Raw genomic sequence first — 16,302 nt, 5'->3', positions numbered from 1 at the left:
TGACCTTATGTATACTACTGTCAAAAATAGACCTTCATTAGAGGAAGAACTGCTACTCGAAACATGCATTGCATCTTAGACCCAGCACAGTGTGGGCAGTTTTATCCTATGGGGAATGTTCACCTATGCTTGCGTGGTTCCATGGTAGTATTCGAAGGCCTTCGAGAACAAGAACGCTATAACGGTCAACCTGCATCCTCTCTTGCTTGAGTTTTTCGTCGACGGTGATGCTATCTTAGAGGAGGATTAATGCGCGCATTGCAAGGCCAGAATCGAGCTGTATTGATCTGACAAGCATGTTAGTGAACTCATGGTGATGTCTTTGTCATCAGATTACCTTGACATCAAGCCGCAGAAGACATCTGAAGTAATTACAGGAGTCTGTTCAGCACCTACAACTCACTGGCGCATAATTTATAAAAATTACGTTACCTGTCGGTCGGCATCTGGTCCCATGTATTTCCGGAAATATATCAACGACAAGTTGACTCCATGAAACGGAGAATCACTGCTGTGTGTTGATCCACAGATGTACCAAGATGTTATTAAGCAAGTGCTGATAATGTTTCATCTCATAGATACACAGTTTTCATTTAATTAACTTTAAAACTATGTGTCTGTATTTTATGCTCTCGGCTGAAAAGTGGGAATTTTATCGGTGCCAGCCAACTTCACCGTCTGTTCTGAGAAAATGAAGTAACAAAGAAGGGGTAAACAAGCCAACTTAAACTACATCCATTCTGATGAAACATAAGCGGATGAGCCCTGCACGTCTGCGTTCAGGCCTGACTTGACCGTTGCACTTTCTCTTAAACTGTAGGAAACCGATATCCAAGAGGTGTAAAGCTAAAAGCTACTTGGAAATGTAAGATTAAAAGTGTGTAACCACTGTATAACAACCGTCACTGTTATCGTATTTCGCTTCAGTCTGGAACCGCGCTGCTGCTACTGTCGCAGGTTCGAATCCTGCCTCGGGGATGGATGTGTGTGATGTCCTTAGGTTAGTTAGGTTTAAGTAGTTCTACGTTATAGGGGACTGATGACCTCAGATGTTAAGTCCCATAGTGCTCAGAGTCATTTGAACCATTTTTTTGTTGCAGTATTTGTCTAAAAAAGGAGGACACCCGGCTTTGAAAAATCAAGTACCGAAGCGTATTCCACTGCCCATAACGTCTTCGTCTTGCTCTTAGAATCACTTACGGCGACCTTTGGAATGCAAAAATTTCATTTAGAGCCGTTGTTGCATTGTAAATTTTTCAGGTGCTTTGAAATAAGTCCAACATATGCTGCAGTTTTCAGTGGAGTTGCATATGTCAAAGAACCATTTTTTGTGTTTATGCAAATGTGACACGGCCAACTGAATGCATTGTATGCAACTTTGTATGCACCTTTGATTTTTGAACTGGCCAAACTCTAGGAGACTAAAGATATTTTAAATTCGTGAGGGTTCACAGCGACTATTTGTACTATGCAGGACGTAATATTTAACAACAATTCTGTCGATTATTTCTTGTGCGCCTTTCATACCTCCACTATCTGTTGGTATAGTAATTTTCTTATATGGCGCTTATTTGCGGAGTATAGTTCTACTCTGGACTGTAAATCTTGAAGTTTCTTTAGAGAAAGAATTTTTACCTCTTTTGTGGCGTTGCTTCAGTTTTTATTGTTATATCTAACCTGCTTTCTATTAATTATTCTGACACTGTTTTATGATTGTAAATTACTTCTGTTTCTTGGTAGTCAATACCGCTATAGGTGAGTTTTCCATAGATATGTAATAAACCTCAGTTACTCTTTTCTGTTAAGATACAGAGGAAGATCACAACGTGAATGATGTTCTGTCTCCCTTTGGTCCTGCCTGTCCTACCACAGACAGCCTGACGCGGGTATTGTGTATCAAATAGTTTTAACACTTGTATTTAAACTCTTGTACTTTATGAAATAGCCGGCCGTTGTGGCGGAGCGGTTCTCTGCGCTTCAGTCCGGAATCGCACTACTACTGTGGGTGCAGGTTCGAATCCTGCCTCGGGCATGGATGTGTGTTTTGTTCTTAGGTTAGTCAGGTTTCAGAAGTTCTAAGTCTTGAGCGACTGATGGACCTCATATGTTAAGTCCCATAGTGCTCAGAGCCCTTTTAACAATCTGAATTAGTCAGTTTAGTCAATTATGAGTAATTATTTTACCCGTAGCTGCCCTGTTTCAAAATTATGTTTAACTACACGCAGAACTTTATATGTGCAAAACGAGTTGTGCATTCCCAGAAAATGAGCCATATTGCGTTGTTTCAGCGAGTTTCCCGTTCAGAGATACAGGGTCAGGGCGAGCCTCTTGACTTTGGAGTAAGAGGACAGCGCCGTTAAGTCAACTGAGAAATAGGATCATCACAAGTTACTCTCATTTCATTTTATGAACTGAGTCATGTCACAGGTTCAGCCTTAAAAAAAGAGTAACTGTTAGAACTTTAGAAACATCGTGGTACGAAATGCTGCAGTGGTGGGAGATGCAAGGATTGAGGCTTGACGGGACGGCAGTTTATGGTTCAACGTTGGTACGAATCTCTCAGCTGTCATGTTAATACGGAATCGATGGGCTCAGAAGCCAATGCTCAACGCCATGCAGCACACGACTGTCACGTCATGGGATAAAAATTTTGTTCGTTCTGCCTTGCACGACCGTACAGCCATATCACCTCCGTGAGTCAAAATACAGGTTTGTTTGTTCCGACACAGGTATCCACCCGAAGAGAGTGGCGACAACTGTAGCTCCGAGGTGACTGCTGTAGCAGCTTCACCTGATGCAGCAGCAGAGAGATCAATGACAGTGTTGCATCTAAAGTCAACACTGAACAAATGAGTGGCTTCAAATGATTTTCCCAGTCGAGTCTTGATTTTTGGAGCACTATTTTTTTGGACGTACCTGTGTGTCAAAAGAGTAAAGCCAAGAACGTTACCAGACCACATACTGCACCTTCATTTGGAGCTATTACCTGCCTTCATACGTGCACTTGAAACAGCAGTACAAGGGAAAACTGTATAAGTCATAGACATTATTATACAGTGAAACAAAATAGCGCAACACTAAGAAGTAGTTGTGCAACATGAATTAAATTTGGTAGGCGTGCTTCTCCATCTGTAAAATGATGGTTCAAATGGCTCTGAGCACTATGGGACTTAACGTCTGAGGTCATCAGTCCCCTAGAATTTGGAACTACTTAAACCTAACTAACGTAAGGACATCACAAGCCCCCTAGCCGTAGGCAGGATTCGAACCTGCGACCGTAGCGGTCGCGCGATTCCTGAGTGTAGCGCCTAGAACCACCCAGCCACCCCAGCCGGCTGTAAAATGATGTCTATTCAAATTTCGTACCATTCGCATAAGGTTGGTGCTAGTATTGCTACCACGAGGATACAAATCAGGTTTGTTTTAAAAACACGCTGTAACGGTCTACATCTACATCCACACTCCGCAAGCCACCTGACGGTGTGTGGCGTAGGGTACCTTGAGTACCTCTATCGGTTCTCTCTTCAATTCCAGTCTCGTATTGTTCGTGGAAAGAAGGATTGTCGGTATGCCTCTGTGTGGGCTCTAATCTCTCTGATTTTATCCTCATGGTCTCTTCGCGAGATATACGTAGGAGGGAGCAATATACTGCTAGACTCCTCGGTGAAGGTATGTTCTCGAAACCTCAACAAAATCCCGTACAGAGCTACTGAGCGTCTCTCCTGCAAAGTCTTCCTCTGGAGTTTATCTATCAAATCCGTAACGCTTTCGCGATTACTAAATGATCCCGTGACGAAGCGCGCTGCTCTCCGTTGGATCTTCTCTATCTCTTCTATCAACCCTATCTGGTACGGATCCCACACTGCTGAGAAGTATTCAAGCAGTGGGCGAACAAGCGTACTGTAACATACTTGTCTGGACCTTTCGTTACCTTTGAGACTAGACATGGTGAGTTGATGTAAGTCAATAATGACGTTAAGGCGACAAAGGCGTCAGTGTCAGTACCTCACTGAGTTTGAACGAGGTTGTGTAATAGAGCTACCAAAAGCTGAATATTCCTTCTCGGATATTGCACGAAGACTTGGCAGGAATGTAACGTCCGCACGTAAGTGCTGGCAGCGGTAGTCAGTCGGAAGGAGACCGGTCTCTGGGTGGTCACGTGGCCCTGGCGAGACGGAAGACCATAGTGTTAAGCGTATGGCTCTGACGCATCGTACTGCATCTGCATCAGCAATGCGAGCAGCAGTTGCCAGCACAGTGACACAACGAATTACTTCAAGGACTACTCCGAGGCACACTTCCTCTAGCGTGCTTGCCGCTGACACTAACCCTTGCGGCTCCAGGGGCATCAAGCGTGAGCTCATTGCTTGACAGGGCGGCGGTCTGTTGCGTTTTCTGATGAAAGCTACAACAGCCTCGGCGCCAGTGATGGCTTTGTATTGGTTAGAAGGAGGCCTGTTGTCACGCTGCTGCCAATCTGTCTACGTGCTAGACACTCCGACTAAGACCTGTAGGTACGGTCTGCAGTTCGGTTTTTTTTTTTTAAGTGCACAATAACAAGTCAACGCTGTCGACAGCCCTCTCGTCGTTTGCTAAAACGGTGCGATTTCGTATGACAGCGGTAGCACTCTTGTGATTATCCCACACACATTGACAGCAAATTTGTATATGTGTGGTAATTCTACTTGTTGTGCTGCCATTCATTAACAGAATTTCAGGCAGCGTTTTCCAACTGAATAACTCAGCATGATCTACGGAGCGTCGATGTGTTCCCTTGGCCTGTTCGATAACCAGATTTTCCTCCTACCGAACACGTGAGACACTTCATCTGACGACAACTTTAGCGTCATCCACAGTAACCGTTCCTGCATTGACCGACCAGGTGCTGCAAACATGGAGCTTCATCCAAAGAACTGGCCTCCACTACATGTGTAGCACTCTGGCGGTTTCACTGGCTATTAATGTACCAGCATTTCGCATTTCCAATGAATTACTCAGCTTTTGCATTAACATGTCATCATTCATTGTTAATCACTTACATATGTTCCTCCCTAGACAAATGGATTCCCAAAATTTCATTACTCTACATTAATTATTTTTAGGTGTCTCGATTTTTATTGTCATTGTGAATGCTACAGATTATAGTGGAAATCGTGCATAGAGCGAACGTTATCAGATTACATACCGCATCGTCATACACGGAGTGATGATGTTAAGCGGCAGTTAGTAAACAACACGATCATGACGGTACAGGCACGTTACACGTCTGACGTGTTAAGGCCGGTGTCTCTGATCTGTCTATTTTTCACTTCTCCTTGTATTTATCTTTCAACAAGATAAGGTGAAACTGACAGTTACCCATGCTATTCTGATCGACTTTGATAAACAAGTTGTTCGATTTTTGCCCCGGTCAACATTTACTGCAAACCACCCAGCCGTTGAAAACATGTAGCCATGCGTTTCTGGCATTAGAAAGCCACCACTCGTCAGTCATTATGACATTTGTGGCTTAGAGGTTAAACAATATGGACTGAATCAACCACGTTGGAACTAAAGCTCAGTTAGACTCATGATTCAGCCATTTATATGCCGGAGGTAGCAGCTTTGTGTACTGAAGCTATAGTCCTGTTTACCCCCTAGTCATTTACAATTTTTTCTGCTTACTATATTGTCCAGAACAATACGTTAAATTTCGTAATTTTCTATTCTTCCTGTAGTTGCAGTTTTAATAGCCAGTAATGTACTTCCATGCCTTGCCGGAGTAGTAACACCGGTTCCTGTTAGACCACACAAGTTAAGCGCTGTCGGGCTTATTTAGAATTTGGATGGGCACCGTCCAAATCTGCAAGCGCTGTTAGAGATCGGGGTGCACTCAGCCCCCGTGAGGTCAATTAAGGAATTACTTGATGGGGAAGTAGTGGATCAAGTCACTATAGCTGACAGCAATCGGGAGAGCGGCATTCTGACCAAGTGATCCTCCATATCTGCCTACAGTGATGTCTATCGACTGAGAATGACACGGCTGCCGGTCAGTACAATTGAGCCGTACGAGATCTGTTCGAATGGAGTTAGTTAGTTAATGTAGTTTCACACATTAAGACTGGCTGGCGGAGAAAATGATACGCACCTAGATATACTTGGCTATGGGAGAACTGCAGTGGTAGATAAAGATTGTAATTTATGCAACAGATTACAAGAGCAAGTTCTCTGTAGTTTTTGCAATGCTTAACGTAATGCTCGCACGATGTGAAAACACAGAGGCAGATAGAGCTTCAATGTACGTCTCCTCTAACTTTGTATCTTTCCCCGTTGATGAGTAGACTACTGACATGTATAACACGACTTATTGCACTCTGGAAACATTTCACAACCACGTGCATCCCTTCTTAGAACAGCATTCTCATTTCCCTGCAGTGAGTGATGGCTTGCGTGTACATCGCTTAGACTTTAGGAAGAAACAAATGGCAGTCCTCAGCGCGCCCACGGCCTAAGCGAAGCTCATAAATCCACGGATTCCTGGCCTGGCAGCGCCCTGGACAAGTCATTCACACCCGTAGCCCCAGTCGCAAAGGAGGATACAGCAGCCGACCGCAGTAGCTACGAGTACGATATTAGTGCAACATGCCTGTCCGATGGTTCAGCATCTGACCTGCCGCATATACGTATCTGTAATGAAGCACTGTTTTTCACGCTTCACATTGCAGAACCGCAATACCAAATTTTTACACAGTTTACTGTAGACCAAAGCCAATCGAAAGAGTGTCGTTTTGATTCTTCTATCCAGTTTATTTCACTGTGTGTTTATCTGGTGTTAGTAACGTGCGTGTTGGCCTATTGGTTAGGACACTGCACTCACATTATGGAGGACGACGGGTGAAATCCTCATACGGCGATCCTGATCTAGGTTTCCCGAGATTCTCTTAAATCGCCGCAGAAAAATACCAGGATGTTTCCTCGGGCGGTTTCTTTTCCATCCAGTTGTGATATAGCCTGTGCTCCGTGTCTAATGACGGTGCTGTCAGTGGGACGTTAAATTTTAACAACCTTTCCTTTCTGGAGGTAGTGTCTAAAGTACATTACAATTTCATCCACGCCCTGCCTGATTTGGCAGAAATGGTCTAGCATGGAGCAAGATTTTAACCACGTTGGTAGAATGAAATTCAGTGAGAAAGCACACGAAGATCGTTCGCTGTACTTAGATGCGGAGTTTAATGACCAGTTTTTCATGTTATGTGTTCATGACGGTCAAGCATGGATCATCACCGACAGCTCAAGACATCGGACGACAGCTCAAGACATCGGACGACAGCAAGTATGGATGATAGTCTAACCTAACCTAACCTAACCTAACCTAACCTAACCTAACCTAACCTAACCTAACTATAAGAGACTTTCTTCACATTGGTATCCCTTGTCAAAAGGGAAGGACGAACAGGGTAACATCATCCTTACTCGGCGTACACTGAGAGCTCAACCTTTGTGACCACCTGATTAATAACATGTTGGTCCATCTTTGAAAAAAATACTAGAGCAGTGATGATACATGTCACGGGTAAGACAAGTCCTTCGCCAGTTTCCAGATGCATGAGATACCAGATGTCTCCTCACAAGCCACAGAGTTCTTGTAAATTATGAGGCCGTGGTTTGGCGTTTTCGGTCCCGGGTTCGAATCCTGCCGCTGCTTAAGTTTTGATTAACAGTCAGCAATGGTGGCCGAAGACTTCCGGCAGAAGAAGTCGCCCTCATTTTGTGTGTGTTTTGTGATCTAATGGGCGTCGAACAGCTAGGTTATCAGCGCCCTGACACTTATTAAAACAAACGAATGTTGGTAAGAACTAAAGTAGTCGTACACACATGCACTAGAAATGACCACACAATTATCCTATCGCACAGACACCCTCACATGCAAAACAAAAAAAAAAAAAAAAAAAAAAACCAATGTGGACGGAAGATAGCTAAACAAGACAGCAAAACAAAGGGATAACAAAACACAGAAGAGCTAAATGAACAACACAGGCAAATGCGACTACTTGACCACTTACAAAAAACTTGGGTGAGCCAGCCACCCTGTTGATACATTAAAAACATATCAACAAAATCTTGTTAAAAACATGGGAAAGTTCACAAAACTTTAAAACACGACTCACATTCGTTTGATCCGCTGCAGTCCGCTGGTCAGCAAATAAAATGCAGTCCCATAAAATGTAGCGCACCGTGATCTGCACGCCACAAGGACCATGTATCGGAGGGTCCTCTCGACGGAATAAAAATCCGTGGGCCATAGGGCTGTGGCCGATGCGAGAGAGGCTATGAGGAAGTACGCCACGGCCGAGTTGTGGGCTAGACGATACGGAGCTTGTTGTCGGTCACTCTTAGCAACTCGTCTTCCCATCGACACAGAACTTTATATCTCAACAGCGAGGTGAAAGCATGCAGGGAGACAGCACACCGAAAGACCTAACGGTCACGACATATCTCTTTGGCTGCTCGATCCGCCCTTTCATTCCCCAGAATTCGCACATGCCCTGGTACGCAGCAGAAAGACACCTCCTTCCCCAGTCGCTGTGGTTGGAGGAAGGCGTGTTGAATAGTCTGGGCTACTTTATGTGCTGGATACAAACGTTGGATAGAGTATGGGGCGCTCACAGAATCTAAACAGACGAGAAATCTAACACTGGGAGAATGTCTCATCAGCTCCAGTGCCCGCAAGATCGCAAATAATTCTGCGACGAAGATGGTAAATTTGCGTGGCAGTCTGACATTGAGGACACGATACAGGAAAACGACAGAGCAACCAACGGAGACATCCTGTTTAGACCCACCCAGCGTAGGAGCGGACAGAGATTAAGGGCAATCTCTTGTCCTAGGGGTGGGAAACTGCCCCTAAAGGCAGAAGATTCATCAAAGATCAAAGGTATGGGGATGCAGAAGGCAATGCAATGAAAACCACTGCATCAATAACACGTGACGTGTATCGACAGGACATGTGGCCAGTAACTGAAGAAGTCTCATGATGATCTCTCCTTTAGCCAACGATTAAGGAATAGTCCCCTTTTCGGATCTCCGGGAGGGGACTGACAAGGGAGAGGTTACCATGAGCAAAAGACTGAATAATCAACGAAATGATAACATTCTACGAGTCGGGGCGTGGAATGTCAGAAGCTTCAACATGGTAGGGAAACAAGAAAAACTAAAAACGGAAATGCAAAGGCTCAATCTCGATGTACTAAAGGTCAGTGAAGTGAAGTGAGAAGAAGACTAGGATTCTGGTCACATGAGTATAGAGTAATATCAACATCAGCAGACTGTGGTGTAACGGTAGTAGGATTTGTTATGAATAGGAAGGTAGGGCAGAGAGTGTGTTACTGTGAACGGTTCAGTGATTATTCTTATTAGAATCGACAGCAAACGAACATTGACAACGATAGTTCAGATATACACTCCTGGAAATGGAAAAAAGAACACATTGACACCGATGTGTCAGACCCACCTTACTTGCTCCGGACACTGCGAGAGGGCTGTACAAGCAATGATCACACGCACGGCACAGCGGACACACCAGGAACCGCGGTGTTGGCCGTCGAATGGCGCTAGCTGCGCAGCATTTGTGCACCGCCGCCGTCAGTGTCAGCCAGTTTGCCATGGCATACGGAGCTCCATTGCAGTCTTTAACACTGGTACCATGCCGCGACAGCGTGGACGTGAACCGTACGTGCAGTTGACGGACTTTGAGCGAGGGCGTATAGTGGGCATGCGGGAGGCCGGGTGGACGTATCGCCGAATTGCTCAACACGTGGGGCGTGAGGTCTCCACAGTACATCGATGTTGTCGCCAGTGGTCGGCAGAAGGTGCACGTGCCCGTCGACCTGGGACCGAACCGCAGCGACGCACGGATGCACGCCAAGACCGTAGGATCCTACGCAGTGCCGTAGGGGACCGCACCGCAACTTCCCAGCAAATTAGGGACACTGTTGCTCCTGGGGTATCGGCGAGGATCATTCGCAACCGTCTCCATGAAGCTGGGCTACGGTCCCGCACACCGTTAGGCCGTCTTCCGCTCACGCCCCAACATCGTTCAGCCCGCCTCCAGTGGTGTCGCGACAGGCGTGAATGGAGGGACGAATGGAGACGTGTCGTCTTCAGCGATGAGAGTCGCTTCTGCTTTGGTGCCAATGATGGTCGTATGCGTGTTTGGCGCCGTGCAGGTGAGCGCCACAATCAGGACTGCATACGACTGAGGCACACAGGGCCAACACCCGGCATCATGGTGTGGAGAGCGATCTCCTACACTGGCCGTACACCTCTGGTGATCGTCGAGGGGACACTGAATAGTGCACGGTACATCCAAACCGTCATCGAACCCATCGTTCTACCATTCCTAGACCGGCAAGGGAACTTGCTGTTCCAGCAGGACAATGCACGTCCGCATGTATCCCGTGCCACCCAACGTGCTCTAGAAGGTGTAAGTCAACTACCCTGGCCAGCAAGATCTCCGGATCTGTCCCCCTTTGAGAATGTTTGGGACTGGATGAAGCGTCGTCTCACGCGGTCTGCACGTCCAGCACGAACGCTGGTCCAACTGAGGCGCCAGGTGGAAATGGCATGGCACCCCGTTCCACAGGACTACATCCAGCATCTCTACGATCGTCTCCATGGGAGAATAGCAGCCTGCATTGCTGCGAAAGGTGGATATACACTGTACTAGTGGCGACATTGTACATGCTCTGTTGCCTGTGTCTATGTGTCTGTGGTTCTGTCAGTGTGATCATGTGATATATCTGACCCCAGGAATGTGTCAATAAAGTTTCCCCTTCCTGGGACAATGAATTCACGGTGTTCTTATTTCAATTTCCAGGAGTGTACTTCAGTTGATTGATGAAAGGAGGAAGTACAAACATGTTCTGGGAAAATCAGGAATACAGAAATACAAGTCGCTGAGGAAGCTAAGACGAAATGGCTACAGGAAAAATGTGAAGACAGACTCAGCACACAGGAAAGTCAAAACAACATTTGGTGACATTAAAAGCAACGGTGGTAACATTAAGAGTGCAACTGGAATTCCACTGTTAAATGCAGAGGAGGGAGCAGATAGGTGGAAAGAATACATTGAAAGCCCCTATGAGGGTGAAGATTTGTCTGATGTGATAGAAGAAGAAACAGGAGTCGCGTTAGAAGAGATAGGGGATTCATTATTAGAATGGAATTTAAAAAAGCTTTGGAGGACTTACGGTCAAATAAGACAGAAGGGATAGATAACATTCCATCAGAATTTCTAAAATCATTAGGGGAAGTGGCAACAAGACGACTGTTCACGTTGGTGTGTAGAATATATGAGTCTGGCGACATACCACCTGACTTTCGGAAAAGCATCTTCCACACAATTCCAAAGACGGCAAGAGCTGACAAGTGCGAGAATTATCGCACAATCGTCTTAACAGCTCATGCATCGAAGCTGCTTACAAGAATAATATAAAGAAGAATGGAAAAGAAAATTGAGAATGTGCTAGGTGACGATCAGTTTGGCTTTAGGGAAAATAAAGGCACGAGAGAGGCAATTCTGACGTTACGGCTAATAATGGAAACAAGGCTAAAGAAAAATCAAGATACGTTCATAGGACTTGTCGACCTGGAAAAAGCTTTCGACAATATAAAATGGTGCAAGCTGTTCGAGATTCTGAAAAAAGTAGGGATAAGCTATAGGGAGAGACGGGTCTTATACAATATATACTACAACCAAGAAGGAATAATAAGAGTGGATGATCAAGAACGAAGTGCTCGTATTAAGAAGGGTGTAAGACAAGGCTGTAGCCTTTCACCCCTACTCTTCAATCTGTACATCGAGGAAGCAATGATGGAAATAAAAGAAAGGTTCAGGAGTGAAATTAAAATACAAGGTGAAAGGATATCAATGATACGATTCGCTGATGACATTGCTATCCTGAGTGAAAGTGAAGAAGAATTAAATGATCTGCTGAACGGAATGAACAGTCTAATGAGTACACAGTATGGTTTGAGAGTAAATCGGAGAAAGACGAAGGTAATGAGAAGTAGGAGAAATGAGAACAGCGAGAAACTTAACATCATGATTGATGGTCTCGAAGTCAATGAAGTTAAGGGATTCTGCTACCTAGGCAGTAAAATAACCAATGACGGACGGAGCAAGTAGGACATCAAAAGCAGACTCGCTATGGCAAAAAAGGCATTTCTGGCCAAGAAAAGTCTACTAATATCAAATACCGGCCTTAATTTGAGGAAGAAATTCCTGAGGATGTACGTCTGGAGTACAGCATTGTATGGTAGTGAAACATGGACTGTGGGAAAACCGGAACAGAAGAGAACCGAAGGATTTGAGATGTGGTGCTATAGACGAATGCTGAAAATTAGGTGGACTGATAAGGTAAGCAATGAGGAGGTTCTACGCAGAATCGGAGAGGAAAGGAATATGTGGAAAACACTGCTAAGGAGAAGGGACAGGATGATAGGACATCTGCTAAGACATGAGGGAATGACTTCCATGGTACTAGAGGGAGCTGTAGAGGGCAAAAACTATAGAGGAAGACAGAGATTGGAATACATGCAGCAAATAATTGAGGACGTAGGTTGCAAGTGCTACAATGAGATGAAGAGCTTAGCGCAGGAAAGGAATTCGTGGCGGGCCGCATCAAACCAGTCAGTAGATTGATGACTAAAAAAAAAAAAAAAAAAAAAAAAAAAGCGGTCTCCATCACAAATGAACCACATCTTCCCAAAAATTCACCAACGAGTATCCGCCTCCCCCACAACTGCCATTACATGCTTTTCCCACTTCATATCGCTCTGCAATGTTACGCCCAAATATTTAATCGACTTGACTGTGTCAAGCGCTACACTACTAATGGAGTATTCAAAGATTACAGGTTTCTTTTTCCTATTCTTCTGCATTAATTTACATTTATCTATGTTTAGAGTTAGCTGTCATTCTTTACACCAATCACACATCCTGTCCAAGTCATCTTGTATCCTCCTACAGTCACACAACGACGTTACCTTCCCGTGCATCACAGCATAATCAGAAAACAGCCGCACATTGCATTCCACCCTATCCAAAACATCATTTATGTAGATAGAAAACAACAGCGGACTTACGACACTTCCCTGGTGCACTCCGGATGATACCCTCATCTCCGATGAACATTCACCATCGAGGACAACGTACTAGAATGAAGTTGTAGGGGAAGGAGTAGAAGAAAAGATTACAGGAGAACATTGGCTTGGGACAATGAATGAGACAAGAGAAAGATTAATAAAGTTCAATAATAAGCCAGTAATAGCAAATACCCAAGAGGAGGAGGTATACTTGGAAAAAGGCCGGGTGATACGGGAAAATTATAGTTACATTACATCAAGTTCAGACAGAGATTCCGAAATCAGATACTGGATTGTAAGGCGTACCCAGCAGCAGATATAGACTGCAACATAGTAGTGTTGAAGAGCAGGCTGAAGTTTAAGACATCAGTCAGGAAAGAAGTGTGACAAGAAAGTACTAAGAGATGACGAGATAGGCTTGAAATTCTCTAAGGCTATAGATACAGCAATAAGGAATAGATCAGGTGGCAGTACAGTTGAAGAGGAATGAACATCCTTAAAACGGGCGATAATAGAAGTTCGGAAGAAAGGCATTGGTAGAAAGAAGGTAACAGCGAAGAAACCATGGGTTACAGAAGAAATACTTCAATTGATCGATTAAAGGAGGAAGTACAAAAATGTTCCGGGAGACTCAAGAATACAGAAATACAAGTCGTTGCATCATAACAGCCTATTCTAGCTCAAATACATTGAAGTAAGTGTATTTCATTTGTGGACCGTATCGCAACTCGAAGCAATCCCCATTCGTCTCTACTCCATTTATACAAACTATCTGATCAAAAGTATCAAATTAAACGACACCTATTACTAGATATGAATATGAGGTGTGTCCACCCTTCTTCTCCTAAACGACGGCTTGAACTCCGCTGCAAACGCTTTCAGTGAAGTACCGGAATGTCTTATGGAATGGCAGCCCGTTATTTCTTACGAGACGAAACCGGAGAAGGTAGTGACGTAGTGATGTTGGGCGCTGAGGTCCTCGGCTTCTGAATGAACCCAAAGACGTTTCATTGAATTCAGGTTGGCTCCCATCCATTTTTCACAGATGCTGCTTCATGAGAGGGTCGAGCGGTTCTAGGTGCTACAGTCTGGAACCGCGCGACCGTTACGGTCGCAAGTTTGAATCCTGCATGGATGTGTGTGATGTCATAGGTTAGTTAGGTTTAAGTCGTTCTAAGTTATAGGGGACTGATGACCAAAGAAGTTAAGTCCCATAGCGCTCAGAGCCATTTGCGCTGTCATGTTGACAGATTCATCTTCAGACTTTTCCTTTACTGTAAGCACATAATTCTGTAAGTTTTGTTCGTATCTTTCAGCATTTAGCGCTTTCTTCAGCACAATAAGAGGACCACACCCTACCTAGAGAAAACAACACACTCATAACATAGCATCATCTTTTACATAGTTCACTGTCGGCACTACACAGTGATGGCAGTCAACGATGTCAAGGCATTCGGTAAATCCAAACCCTTCCATCGGATTGCCACATGGTACACGTGATTCATCACTCCAAGTCAGCTGCAATGGCGCTTTTTTTTTAAACCACCACAAGTGTCGCTTAGCATTGATTACAGAAATGTGTGATTAATGAGGAGCTGTACGAACGCTGTACTCAATTCCCTTCACTCCCTAACTACAACAGTTTCGTTAGTTGTACTGCTGGCAGCACTTTCGATCTGACGAGTGATTCCTTCCACTGATCTCATGTGATTTCTTACAACCACGTATCGCAATAATAGATTGTCACTGTCGGTCAGTACATGAATTGTGAAGGGCTTTGGTTTAGTTGTGGCTATTCCGTCGCCTTAGCATATAACAACCACGCCACTAACAGTCCACTTGGGTAGCTTCAGAATGGCTGAAATATGATATTTTACTGATGAGACACATGATGACTAGTCCACGTTCGAGGTCACTGACCTCTGCTAACACCGTAATACATCCTGTTTGCTTTTATATCGACAGGTCCGCCTCTCTGTCTGTGTTGCCTGGCCACCAAGAGCTGTTGATTCACGTATACAGTTATATGGCTCCCTCCGTGGATAGCGATTTTACTACTTTGACGAGTGGGGCCTGAAGATGGCATCAATGTAATGCCGAAACTGGTAGCACATAGAAGTTCATAAAATAAAATAAATTTTCTACAGTACATACGGTTGTTGGTAAAGTGCATGTTTATGCACTCGTCGTAAGCCTATTTAAATTTTTTTGGCCTTTAAACGTAATGAACAATTAGAATTTTGCATACCAAGCTGTTCTTTAATAACCTATCAAATTTAAACACTACAAATGTAAACAAAAATAATTTAAAAAGTTCCGAAAATAAATCCTCGTGTATATGCCCCGGTCTCCCCTATCTTGGGTCGGTATTCTAAACTTGCACTTTTCGTCAGCACAACTGGCGTTACAGTTGATTAGGGTAATAATGATATAAAAGTTAGAGAGTGAAAGTCGGGAATGGCACATAGCTTACTTCTCTCCCGCTATGTAACTGCGGCTACTGCAGCTCATGTCCCCTTCTCAGAGACTGATTATCACCAACAGTGATAGAAACACTTATTGCATCAGACGCTGTGGACAGGATTTCAATTTATTCTGAAATCTGGTGGTCAGGAACTTTACATCCATCCTTGATGGCCAAATCCTTGTAATGAAAATTTTGTATTCCAACAGGATTCGAACTGGCTGTCTCCGAGCCGAGAGCTGGCCGCACAGGCGTGTGCTCGCGGCGTCGGTTGCAGTGCGAGATGATTGGGTCAAAGGCGCTGCAGTCATGGACTGTGCGGCTGGTCTCGGCGGAGGTTTGAGTCCTCCCTCGGGCATGGGTGTGTGGGTTTGTCCTTAGGCAGTAGTGTGTAAGCGTAGGGACTGGTGACCTTTGCAGTTAAGTCCCATAAGATTTCACAAACATTTGAACATTTTGCGAGATGATTGTGACAGTGCCCCTATTGGGACGACTAACAGTTTGGTTAGAGATCAAAGAAGACAATGTCTTTAGAATGCTGGACTGGGGGACACCACCGTTTTGTTTCCTAATGGGCAGTAGTCATTTCCTTTCTATCCACCCTACGCCATTACACGTCTCAACGATAGATGTGTTTAGAACTGTCATGCTTGCCAACCATACCTACGGGGATCGAATCGGCCATGGTTTCCTTGAAACTGAGTGGAATCTCA

At 44.6% G+C, this 16,302-nt stretch overlaps 1 protein-coding gene across 1 annotated transcript in view; it reads right to left on the bottom strand.

The window, feature by feature from the left end:
* LOC126284403 (uncharacterized) overlaps nt 1–16,302 on the bottom strand; it is a 297,854-nt gene that overhangs the window by 17,711 nt on the left and 263,841 nt on the right. The gene's annotated exons all lie outside the window — the stretch shown is intronic.

The sequence above is a fragment of the Schistocerca gregaria genome, chromosome 8, assembly GCF_023897955.1.
Source record: "Schistocerca gregaria isolate iqSchGreg1 chromosome 8, iqSchGreg1.2, whole genome shotgun sequence".
Classification (NCBI taxonomy): domain Eukaryota; kingdom Metazoa; phylum Arthropoda; class Insecta; order Orthoptera; family Acrididae; genus Schistocerca; species Schistocerca gregaria.
Note: the sequence above shows the minus strand (reverse complement) of the source record. Positions and strands in the feature narration are given on the sequence as shown.